General features: G+C 38.9%; 1 protein-coding gene across 1 annotated transcript in view; it reads left to right on the top strand.

Moving 5' to 3' along the window:
• The window catches only part of LOC104543630 (phosphoribosyltransferase domain-containing protein 1-like), a 21,093-nt gene that overhangs the window by 346 nt on the left and 7,436 nt on the right, over positions 1-13,311 (top strand). The window lies entirely within an intron of this gene.

Below are 13,311 nucleotides of genomic sequence, written 5' to 3'. Positions count from 1 at the left end.
AATGCTTCCCCTGAGCTTGTTTGTGTCTTGGAGCCTTGTTTTTTTCTGCATTTGATGGACACATGCAAGCAGACTACACATTGAGTAAACCTCTTGAATTCAGCATGTGAGAGTTTAATACAATCTGCCTCCTGCACAAAGTTCAGTTTTGGAATCTGTCACTCAGGTAATCAAATGGGATTTTTTTTATTTCAACATCAGGCTAGCTGTATGACTTTGCACTATGCTTGAACACTGTGAGAGTGGTTTGAGTCAGTGAAAAGGCTATTTTCATCCTACCATGGTAATACAAAGGAGTACTTTGAAGAGGAAGGAAGACTGATTCGTTAGGCAAATGGTCAGAAATGGATTCATTACTTATGCATTAAGGCAACATAATACTTACCTTGTTATTTGTACTGTATGTGCAGTTACTCTTTTATTAGCTGGCACTAAATAATACCAGTTTCTTCAAAGCACCCAAGTGTAGGACTAGCATTTGTTTTGTTGTACTATAGCACAGAAGAAAAAAAAAATTAACTTTAAATATTTTATTAATATTAAATAGGTTTTGATGCAACTAGGACTTAAATGAAAAAATGTTGTTCTACTCAGAATATTTTAGTGATATGTATGTCCTCAATTTGCACCTCTAAATACTCCTGCTGGGCGTTTGTTTCCAAGTTATCACTAGAGTGTTAATCATGTTCTTGGGAAATAGTATTTTGTTTGCTACTTTCTAATATTCAAACATCAGAGCTACCTGTTTTTCTCTGATGATTTTGCATATGTTTCTCTGCCTTACAGGCAGAACTGGCAGTGCACCTATTAATCTTACCTAGCATTTATCTTTCCTAGGTAGTCCAAACACTTTCTAAGCTTCCAGGCCCATCTTCCCTTCCCAATCTTCCAGTCCCAAGTTTTCTTGAAGAATGGTTTCAGTTATTAATATCCTTTCCAGATATAATTTTTCTAATATAAAATCCCAGTGGCTGTTTTCTCCTTGACACAGCCCTGCTGTTCCTTGATATGGAACAGGACATAAAACGTGGCTGTTGGGAGGCCAGGAGATGCCTGGGGAGAAGACTGAACAGCAATGGAGTTTAATATGGCTGGGATCTTGGGTAGGCGTGAAGGGGCTGTTTTGGGAACGAAGGTGGTTGCTGATCCGGAAGGGAGCCCAGTGCTGGAAGCTGGGTGTGGAGAGGCTGAAGCGGAGCAGGGAGGGCTGGGACTGTCAGGGGAGCAGACTTGCTGAAAGGGCACATTCAGCTGTTGTTTGTATGTGTGGTTGTCTGTGACACAGCTGATGTATGAATAATTCAGTAGCATTTGCACTGTAACGTGTGACAATGGGGGTTCCTTAAGACTTATTTTACTGATTGAAAAGCTGGAACGCAAAGCTTAAGCTCAAATATTCATACTTGCACATCTAAAGTTGGATGTATGAAGGAGTGGCCTTATGTCCACGGATACCAGCTCCTCCATCTGCTGTTGACTCAAGCAATTAGTGCAAGTATTCAGCACATTTTACCAACCAGCCATTTGAGGTCTGATTCAGAGCCTCCTACAGTCAATGTAAATCTTTCCTTGAAGTGTTTTTTAGTACCTTAGTTTAGCTGCTGGCTTTTAAAACTGCTGGCTTTGGTAACCATTCTAAGTCACTGAGTGAGTTAAGAATTACTGGTAGAGTTAAACTTCTTTGGGTTTAAGTAAGCTGGGTACTGCTTCTGCCTGCTCAGAGTACTCATGAACAAAAGATCATAGATTGCAATTATGTTGAAAAATGAATACGCCAAGTTAAATCCTATTAACTTAATGCTTATGGAAGGTGTTTTCAAAAATGCCAGCATGGGTTCAGAATGCAAGTTCCAGTACCTTTCTGTAAGGTTCAAAAGCATCAAGAACATAAACGGTTTTGAAAACTGCAGACAAAAGATTCAGAGATTTTGATCTTAAAGTGCTCTTCATTACATAGTAATACCTGGAACCTCAGCTAGCCTATCATCTTAGTGAAGAACTAAATAATTTTCATGTGTTACTTATTATTGGTATAAAGATTACTGAGTATATTCATGAACATGCTGTGCTATAACAATGGGTTTTTTTCTGAGAAAGCTTAAAGATAGCAAAAAAATCTAAAGGCTAATTAAAAAGTGCTTGTTGAGGATAACAGCTTTTCAGAAGGAAGAATATCTCCTCTGTACTTCCCTACAATATGCTTTTATTTATAAAAATATTATAACCCTTGTGAAAATGTATAATGACCCAAACCATGAAAAAGAGAAATACTCTGAGAGTTAGCTTACAGATTCAAACTGTTACCTGAAAAAAATCATCCACAGTTTGAAATTCTTCTGTGAAGAAGGTCACAGAGGCAAGAATGAAGATTTACATGGCATTAATCATTAATAAAAATTCTTGAAGAATGAGTCCTGATGCAGCCTAAGACTCTAATGCTTTGTAGCTACTCATCTCTATGCAGAAAAATATAATTTCTAAATCTCTCCTTTAATGTTGTAAGTGGTGAACATAAAATTTCTCGGTAGCTGATTTCATAGATCAGTGGCTGCTTAATTTTCAATTACTTCCAGGCTGAAATGCACATTTGGGTAAAAATTATCCTTAATATTTGTACAGAGGAATAAATTTTGAAAACAGAGAGCTAATTAATAACTGTCCAGAAAACTAGAGGCACTGTTTCAAAGCAAGATGGCTATGAAATTTTATGTAGATGAGGTGAATTAACAAATAATATAACCCTGTTTAGTATTAATAATGTAATAATACGGTATAATACTGTAATCATCCATAACATTTTAAATCATTTGTGGCATTTAAGCAAAATAGCATGTAGAAACTTCAGTAGATTCAGCTGTACCAGAACTGTGAGCTGTCACTGCCATTTACCTGTTATCCTTCTACGTGTGTACATTTTGTCCTAAGAGCTTTGGAGCTGGTTACGTAGTCCAAAGTCTACTGACAGGAATCATTCTGTATATCACTCCATATGTAATATGTCCTGTAACCTTTCAAAAAAGCTTCTATAGCACTTTGACTTGTCTCCTTGCAAATGAGACAAGTTGGAAAAATAATAAAATTAGAGTTTATATAATTTTGTAATTAAATACTTATTACAGCTGTGTAATGTATTTGATGTCAAAATTAGATCTGTATATTTTTATCATTATCACTATTTTTTCATAAAATAGAATGTGAACAAAATAAATCATTCTTATTCGTTAGGTTAATAAGAACTTCTAATTAAAACAAGTAGTTACGTAGTTAGTATGATACGGTTATGGAGCTAGTGAATTTCTGATATTCCATCTGTCTGTAACATGGATCAAAGCTTATGTTCTTTATGAAGGACTATTCTTGTTCATATCAAGGACATCTTGTTGACACCCAGTGGTTTTGGCATGTTCAGAGAAGTGTGGAACTTAAAAAATAGCAATCCAGAAAAAGAGAAAGTGAATCTCTTGTATCTGTCTGCACTTCACTGCGTTAGAGTGCTCCTTCGCTACTTTGATGCTCTCCTAAAACAACTGATCAGCTCATATCAAAAAGGGGTTTCACTCAGAGGAAGCTATCCACCATGCAGCACTCCTCACTTCCTTCTGGCAGGATTTGTGCTATAAAATCTCCAAACTTCCCTTATGTCTCACTTAAATTGATTTATCCACTGTCTAGCATTTTCTTGCCCCAGTTGTTATATGGGAAGATGTTCCGGGAACATAGTGCAGTCTCACTTCCTTCCCTTATGCCTCTCATTTCTTCTCTTATTTCACTGCACCATTTTCTCTGCATGTCATAGGTTTTAACAACAGTTCTGAGAGACATTTCTCTAGCATTCCTCTAAATATGTTAGCATTTCACTATTTAATAAGTGATGCATGTGGCAGCTGTGTAACACATGTTTTATTCTCTAGTTTTAAGATGCATATTGTCCTCTCCTTCACCATTCCAAGTGTGTTTCTCAGAATTCTAGACTTACTCTTTTTCCTCCTTCGGTATTCACTGCCTTGACTAATGTTGTGCTTTCTCTCCCTGTATTAATTCCTGTCTGGAATAGTGCCCATAAATTTGCAGAAAAAATAATGGCATTCTCTTTAGAATATTATGCACATGGGAAACTATTTATATGATGGTAAAGGTATACAAAATCTGCTATACACTTCTTCAATAGTCACATCTTCCACTCATTTCTACATCTTACTGCATTTCTATCAGACGTGCAGCTTTGTCTTTTTCATCTTTTCAGAGGTTGATTTTATGTCTTGAAGCATTCCACATCTTCTGTACCTCTACTTAGCTGCCATCTTTAGTCACTGTTGTTGTTCTGCATTTTTATTTAATTAGATTTTATACTGTCTGCTCTTCTGACAGTTGCCATCCTTAACTGCTTTTTCCACAGCAAAAGACACTTTTTTTTTCCCCCCAAAGTCAATCACCTTTCTTTGCTCTTCCTTCTTAGGTAATCTGTTCTACTATTCATCATTATTTTCTTTTGTTGTTGCAATTCTGGAGGAAGAAAAGTACAAATAAAACTTCCCAGCCTTCCTGTCCCATCCTTCACATAGGCTCTGTTCACCCACTTTCTGCCTGTTTCTCAATCATATGTATTCATAATTCTGTTGATTTCTCTTGTGTCCAGAAAATCCTCTTCCAGTTCCAGATGATCAGAAAATTGTACTTTTTCCTTCAAGTAAGAAAATGGAGACTGCAATCCATTCCTGCATTACCTTTAGATTGATTATCATCATTTGCTCTACTTGATATGCACAACAGAAGCATGCTGTAAAGGTGGCTGCAAGCAGAAGATGTGGATGTACAGCATTCAACAAATACTTTCTAAGAAGAAAACATCAGTGAGAGCAGAGCATCACATCCTCCATTATGTCCCCCACTCTGTTAAATCTTGGAGATACTTTAAGTATCTAGAGTGCATATACATAGACTCTTAACACACTAAGCAAGTTATTCCCATCAGGAGCTGCCACTGACCAAATTGAGTGTCTAAAAAAATTAACATTTTTGGGACATATCTGTCCTTTCAGGAACGTCCTAAGATGTGGATCAGCCCAGCAGAAAAGATGCAAATCTGACATTCATGGTCTTTTCTAGAACTCTGTAGAAAGCTCCTACTTAGATGTCTAATTTATTGGAAGTCTTTAGTATTATTTTCTAACGTCGTGATGAAGTGTTAGTGTACATGGATTTCATTCTTGTGCATACCGTAAAATGGTTTCACGTCTAACAGCAGTCCCTGTAGCTCCCTTGGGACCTCTTCACTGAAACTCAATGCATTATTACTTAACTTTTGTTTGCTGATGATTCTTCAGCCCTATGGCACTGCTTTAAGCCTAACTTAAGTTAGTTATGCTTCAAGCCTAACTTAAGTTTTGTATTTTTTATGACTATGTCTTCATCTGTGGAAATGGATGTATGAAAGAACTCACCTTTTCCAGCAACCATTCATTCCTGTATACTTTATAAAGTAGTATAGCTAACAACATGTTACATATATCCCCATATAGTTTAAGAACAGTTCTATCCAAGGAGAGAGGAAGGAACTCAGGAACCAATGGGGACTCAAAGATAAATGTGTTTCCATCATTCCCAATTTCCATGTATTTTCTCCACCATTGCCACCATACGAAATAGGATGAAAGGTCTGTCTTGGTTTGTATCATGTTTTCAGCAGCAGACAACTGGAATTCTATCAGGAAAAGGATATATGAAACACAGCAAGAACAGAGACTTCCAAAATCCAAGTGTCCTGGTTTTGCTGGGGTAGAATCACAGAATCAGTTTTCTATTCAGGAAGCCTGCATTTCTGCAGTGACCACAGTACTCGATTCCATGGGAACAAAGCGATAAGACACTTGGTGTTACCTTTTGGCCAACACTGGTAGCTGGTGATCAAGGTCTTTAGCAGTTTTGAGTTAAACAGGTGCAGAAGCTGGGGGCATCAAAAGCCAGGGCAGTTGACTCTAAGCTGATCCCAAGCTGGCCAGTGAAATTATTCCATACCATAAACGTCATGCTCACTATAAATTGGGGATTTTGCTGGGGATGGCTGTCTTTCCTCAGTGGCAGCCAGGTAGGGGGGTCTCGCTCATCCTTTTTCTTCCCAGGCCTACTCCCCCACTTGTGACCATGACAGCTTGCAACCATTACATTGACTGAGTATAACTCTGTGTACTTTATATTAATACTGTTATTAATACTGGTGTTTATTATTATTATCTCTTTCCATTTCAACCTATGGGTCTCCTTTCCTTTTCTCAACTCCTGTCCCTGGGTGGGGAGGAGGCACTGGGTGACAGAAAACCGTCTAAACGACGACACCAATTTACATCTGCGCTATCATTCTGAGTGCATCCAGTGCTAGAACTGTTACCCATGTCTGTGCCATCTGTTGGTAACTCCAGTGAAGCATCCATTCCTACAAGATCCTATAGCAAGGAGCTTCATATTTAAGTAGCATGTGAAAAAGTTCTTCTTTCTTTATGCTTGCTTACCTTCAATGAGCTTTACAAGAGCTTTTACCTAAGGGTAAATCCACCTTTTTTAATTGCTTCCTTAAAAATTTCTGCAAATCTTGCAAGATTAAGATTCATTTTTTCCCCTTTGCAATAGAGTTATTTGACATGATCACAAACAGATCTTTGTTTAGAGATTCCTGTTTTAGGATCCAAAAGCACCATTATTCTTCTCTGAACTTATGGGTAATTTAGACTGAAGGGTCCCAAATGATAATTTCTTCACTGTTCCTACAGTTTCTCTTTTGAGCTACCAACTATTTTGGTTTAAAGGCTTTATGGAGAGGCCTCCATACTTCAGGCATGTTTTAGCAACAGTCAACTGTCATCACTGCTAAAATGGTGAATCTAATTTTCTCTTCTGAATTTGGGTAGCTTTTTGCCTTTTGCTGTTGCCTTTTTTAATACCTTTGCCTACCAAATTGAGCTGCTTGCCATTATCAAATTTATATTGCTATATGGTTGCATATTTGCCTATCATACGGTCATTACGTAAGTTTCTTTTAGATAAACTAATACATCGGGAGCCTGCTGTAAAGTACTGGCATACTGTAGGATGTAAATGAGACAAAGTTTGAAAGCGGAATGAATAAGAGGAAATTAATACTAGGCAATTGATATAGTTGGAAGAAACAGAATTTCAAGCATGCAGATCCTTCTGTCGATCTGAACAGAATCAGCAAACTTCAAGCTAAGTACAAATTGGGAGAAATCCTTAATTTTAACCTAATGTGGTAATCGGACAATTTGGGAGAAAAAAGTTATTACCCTACATGACCAAATTACCCTGTGACTTATGAAGGGGCAGATGAAAACGTTAAGAATTCCTCTGAGCTAAAATAAGAGAGCAAATTATCAGCTGTTGAACACTGATAAATGAGTTGGAGGTCAGCTGCAGCGGAAGATTATATTGTGCTTTAAAGCCAGGATTTTATTGAGTCCACGATTTCTAGTGCATGCAGCAGTTCTGAATTTTTGTTCCCAGGCTCAGCTGTTGAAGGTATTTTGTGGTCTCTTTGAGACTGTGGGCTAAAGGGTCAAAGTTCTTTTGTGAAAAATGTTCTCCCACTGGGAACTGGGCTGTTAATTAAATAAAAGCTATTGCTTCCTGCTACAAACCTTACTTTACTGTAAGATGTTTTTTCCAGTCTTCTTTTCTCAGTCTGAAGTTCTTTCTGTTGTTTTCAACAGCTTTTTTTTTTTTCTAAATGCATGTCCATGTTATTCTGCTGATTTTATGCTGAAACATTTAAGGAGAAAATACCTTCTTTGTGTACCTACCTGATTTTCTTGCTATACATGCAAGGGCTGTGTTTGCCCTCTTAGCTGTAGTATTGCATTAATTATGGCTGTTTATTTGTTTACTTAAGTAGAGTTTCTGCTTTCCAGGAAATACTCCTTGTTTCTAAATTTGCAACTTGGTATTTTGCCTTGTTAAAATTTTACATTTTATATGAATTCAAAGACAGCCTTCCCCTCAAACTCTTACTCAGTGCTAGTCTCAAAGCACTGCTATTTCATAGCAATTTTTCCTTTGAAATCAGTCTTCTAAATGAAACATAAAGTAAAAATCTAGAAAAAAATTGTATTGCTTTCCAGGAAGGTGAAAAATATTTTCCACAGCACTTACTGCTGTCAGGCAGGAGGCGTACATGATCTCATTGCTCTGCTTGGTCTTGTTAGCTGACTTTGTGCCATTCATTACAGACCTGTGGGAAGGTAAACAACAGAAATGCATTGACTCAGGGCTGCAGTATTTTTCAGCTTATTACAACTCAGGATTTTTCTTAAATATATTATAGTAACAACTTTCTTGCTCTATATAAGCTCTTGTGGCTTTGAAAAGCAGTATGCTACAGATTTTCAATTTTTCCAGGTTTCCAGTCAATTATTAACAATTTTAAAATTCACAGATACATTGAAATTTATTACAAAAGTGAAAATCTGTCTCTTTGAGAGACAAATTCACATGGAATACAGGGATTAGAAATTACTTCTTCATTTTATATAGTACTAACATTGTCAAAAACCTCCTGCTTTTCCAGATGTCCAAAGGCATGCTGTTATGAACCATTTCTACTACTGTCTAAAAAAGGATAGGAGAGCACAAATTTTGTTTTTGTGTAGATCCAGTTCACACCACAAATACTATTTCTGCTCAGTGCAAATGTCTGTGTGCAGAGTCACAAGTTGTCTGCACCCCGATCACTCAACACCAGAGAATTTTTAACTTCACAGGACCCCTTTGCATTTAAAAGCATAGTTAAGAGTACAGTTTTAGGGCTGGTGCTCTTTAATGTTTATATAAATGATCTGGATGCAGGAATCAAATGCACATTAAGTAAGTTTGCCAGTGACACTAAACCAGGAGAAGCTGTGGAGTCCCTCGAGGGTAGAGAGGCCTTACAGAGAGGCCTGGATAGACTGGAGAGCTGCACAATCACCAGCTGTATGAAATTTCACAAGAGCAAGTGCTTGATTCTCCACCCAGGGCGGGGTAATCCTGGCTGTATGTACAAACTGGGGAACAGGAGGCTGGAGAGCAGCCCTGCAGAAAGAGATCTGGGGTTTGGGGTTGATGTCAAGTTGAATGGGAGTCAGTGGTGTGCTCTGGCAGCCAAAAGCACCAACGATGTCCTCGGGTGCATCAAGGACAGCATAGTTAGCCAGTTGAAGGAGGTGTCTGTCCCACTCTGCATTGCACTGATGTGGCCCCACCTTAAGTACTGTGTACAGTTTTGGGCACCTCAATATAAGAAGGACATCAAACTGTGTCCAGAGGAGGGTGACCAAGATGGTGAAAGGTGTCAAGGGCAAGACTTAGGAGGAGCAGCTGAGGTCACTTGGTTTGTTCAGCTTGGAGAAAAAAAGGTTGAGGAATGTACATTGCAGCGTACAGTGTCCTCAAGCGGGGTAGTGGAGGGGAAGGTGCTGATCTCTCTCTGGTGACCAGCGATAGGACACGAGGAAATAGAATGAATCTGCATCAGAAGAAGTTCAGGTCGGACATTAGGGAAAGGTTCTTCACTGAGAGGGCGGTTGGTCACTGGAACAGGCTCCCCAGGGGAGCGGTCAGGGCCCCAAGCCTGTCAGGACAATGCTCTTTGTCACATGGTTTAGTTTTAGGTAGTCCTGCGAAGAGCAAGGACTTGGACTTGATGATCCTTGTGGGTCCCTTCCAACTTGAGGTATTCTGTGACTCTGTACTGCAGCAGCCTGCTTCCTGCCAGCTACCTGGTAGAAACAGCTGTTAACACAGGATGAATCACAGTCATCTGTATTTGTCAGCGCCCAACTGTCCCTTTGATCCATCAGCAATGAAAGCTGCTGGTTCTCTTGAAATGGCTCAGTAGAAAGATGTTTCAATCTCTGAGAGCTGAACCACCACCCCATCTTTAGTTGCACTATGTAAGAAATCTTTCCAGGACATGTTTTTAAAAACTCGCTGTTCTCTGTGTCTCACTGCAAGATACATGAGCACCATTATTAGATTTCTGGACGTACTTCACAGATTGTACTGGTGAGGATGGCTCTACTCAGAAATTAAGCCATTTTCAGTCTAGTCAACACGTAAATATTCCTATTTCCTGTTCTCCAAGCTGAGAAAATAGACAGAAAATATCAAATGCATGTCAGAAGACTGGATTACTTTTCTCTTTATGTGGTTTCCTCCTCTGCAGTTGCCTTGGATATATCTGAAAAGACAAAACAGTCTTGATGTTTGTGGTACAGGAGCTTAAAACACATATACTTGAAAAATTATCTTTTCTTCAGCATCCTTCAGCTTCCTGTTATTTGTCCAGCTATCAGTCACTGCTGTAGCACCACAAGCTGATAAGTTTCACCAGTCTCCTGCCCACCAGCTCACAGGTGGATTTCATGCCAGCTCTGCATTTAGGATGACGGTGACATTACTTATAATGTACCAACTTCTTGTATCCATTGCGTTCTTCTTTTATCTTCTATCCATCTGCTCAATGATAAGCAACCAGTTACACATCACCACCACCTGGTCTTGTATACTGTGAATCAAAACGTTTACTGGCAGTTGTTTCTCTGGCACCTTGCAATGCCATCCCTTTTCTGAAATGCTTCTATTGGTAGCCTGCTTCAACAGGAGGAAGGTAGGAGATAAGTGCCATTACATTCAGTTTCCCAGCCCATCATGTAGTTTTGTAGGAGATGGGTTCTGGTACCAGAAGGTGGCAAAGCATTTCAAATATCTTCAGTCATAAGCAAAAGTTAAGTCTGATGACTTTAGACACTGTAACCCTGCCTAATCAGACTAGGATTAATGGATCACTCTCAACAGTCAGGATGCCTGCTTATTTATATATACAAAATGTTTTCATACCTAAATATTTGATAGTGGCTTTTACACTGCAAAGTCCTTACATACAGGATTTCTCCTTAGCACAGAAAACCCTCATCAATGTTTTGGAAATAATGAGAATGTACATAATACAAAACAGAGAATCTGTGTTTTCTGACCTAAACAACTGCCTGATTAAAGGGACTTTCAAAAGACCAGATCCCCCAATGCACATCATTTGCAACTGTTTGACACTTGACTCTGAGGAGAAGAGGGAATAACCACAGAATGCTGGTCAGATGATTTCAGGGTCCACCAATATCCTTCCTTCTCAAGGTAGTCCACAAATATGAGATGGTACACTTCAGCTGAAGTCACGCGCAGGTTACTATCACTCTTGTGGCCAGACAAACCCTTCAGGCATGTCTGGATCTGGGTTAATCTTCTTTTCTTCATATGAGTCATTTATGATAAGGAAATGTAGACAAGATTAAATTCCTATTACATGGGTATATAACTGGTTGGAAAGCTGTTCTCAAGAAACAGTTAATTATGCTTCACTGTCAGACTGGATGCATTAAAGCATGTTCTCCAGGGACTATTCAATGTTTAATTCATGATTTAAAAGATGGAATTAGCGTTTAATGCTAGTGATACTACCTGGAAAAATACTACAAGATAGTATTACGATCTTATGAAATTATTTCAAGAATTTGGTTCCAAGGATGGCATGTAATGACACTAAAGATGAATACTAACTTCTGTGTTTATAAAGAAGTAATCCTTTGCATAAATGCAAGTGAGGAAGGACTGACTAAGCAACAGTTCTGAACTGCAGACGAGAGGTGGATTACAAATTGCACATGAGACAACAACATAGCTTTATAAAAGATGTCACTGTTGCACTAGAATACATAGAAAGGAGGATTATTTGTAAAGCATACAAAGTGGAAAAGGACACTGGAAACAGCTTCTTTCTGGTTTGGATCACCACAACTGGAGAAGGTTTCTGACCAAGTGGACAGGTTCCAGAGGAGAACAAAAGAATGATCAGAAAGCTAGAAAATATAACTTGTGAGAAAATATTGACTAATGTTTAATCTGAAGAAGAGCAAACTCAGGAAATACATCTCTCTTCAAATACAGAAGTTCAAATACAGAAGTTACAAGGAGAAGAAATTAAAGTTTTTTCTATGTCCACTGCAAAATAAGTTCCGGTCAAATAGCAACAGAAGTTTTCTAACTGTATTTTTGCTCTTAGATAATGAGGCACTGAGTCACATTGCCTGAGGAAGTTGTGAAGTCCTCATCATGTTCAAGCACAGGTAAATCAGATATCTGTGAGGGATAGTTTTAAGTTGATTCTTTGGGCCAACAGAGTAGTCTTGATGACCTTTCATAGTCTCCTCAGCCCCATTTTCTATTAATAGCTATGCTTTTGTTTTAATCACAAACTAATTAGCAAGGTCTGCTCCTCCCTGTTGGTTTAATCCCAATTCCGTGGCCAGGCAGGCTGCTGTCCACTTATTCTGTCTAATTTTATGATTTCCACTTGTGAGTGAGCAACAGACTCCCTATTGCTGCTAATGATAGGGTAGCTGAAGCAGCTGTGGTAGCAAAGAAACATATTTGTGTATCAACAGAATGTCCCAGGACTATACTTTCCTCTCAATCTGTCATGGCCCTGGGTGCACTAACAAGCCTTAGTGGCCACAGCCTGCTGTGTAGGTCTTGTCACTAGAAGATCTACGCTTTTCCTTTGGTAGGGAAAATCTTATGAACAGTATGAAGAGCAGCAAGAGATGCATGAAACTGGCAGAGTGGGTCAGAATGTGGGGCTGATGTTGTCAGGTCAGCCTCTCCTGCCAGATGCCACTCGCAGTCATCCTGGACTATTTGCTGGTACTAAAGGAGTTCATTTCCTTCTTTAGTTCTGGTGAGGTTCTTTCCTTGTCAACTCATCTACTCTCTTCCTATATCATATATGTATGTGTGTGTGTGTGTGTGTGTGTATATGAATATACACACAAATATTTACATGTATCACCAGCTGTGCAAGTTCCCTGGGGGATGGTTAAACCATTACTCCTGCACATAATCTTCAGGCATCCACTGACTGAATCAAGTGATTTGCTTATGTCTCAGACCCTGCTGTCCTGGGCTAGTCTTTGAAAGTGTTTTTCCTTGTTATGACTTCATCCAGGAAGCCAGATGAGAGCCAAACCCTTTTTGGATCCAGATGCCTTCCTTCAAGAAAATGTGTCCCTGCACCACCTGTCATAAGCTTCTTCTGGTTTTGGTCTCTTCGTCTTACCTAGAGGACTGCCATACTTCCGTTCTTTCTTGAAGAAAGAAATTTCTGGAGGCAGGGTGTCTTTGGACTTTTCTTGTTAAGAGGCCTTTGACTTTTTACCTCCACAGGACTGGGTCTTTCAGATCCAGAATTGTTTGTGTCAGCAGGTGAGAGGTTGA

Source organism: Mesitornis unicolor, unplaced genomic scaffold (assembly GCF_000695765.1).
Source record: "Mesitornis unicolor isolate BGI_N332 unplaced genomic scaffold, ASM69576v1 scaffold16507, whole genome shotgun sequence".
NCBI classification, from domain to species: domain Eukaryota; kingdom Metazoa; phylum Chordata; class Aves; order Mesitornithiformes; family Mesitornithidae; genus Mesitornis; species Mesitornis unicolor.
The sequence above is the reverse complement of the archived record's forward strand: the minus strand, read 5'-3'. Positions and strand labels throughout refer to the sequence as shown.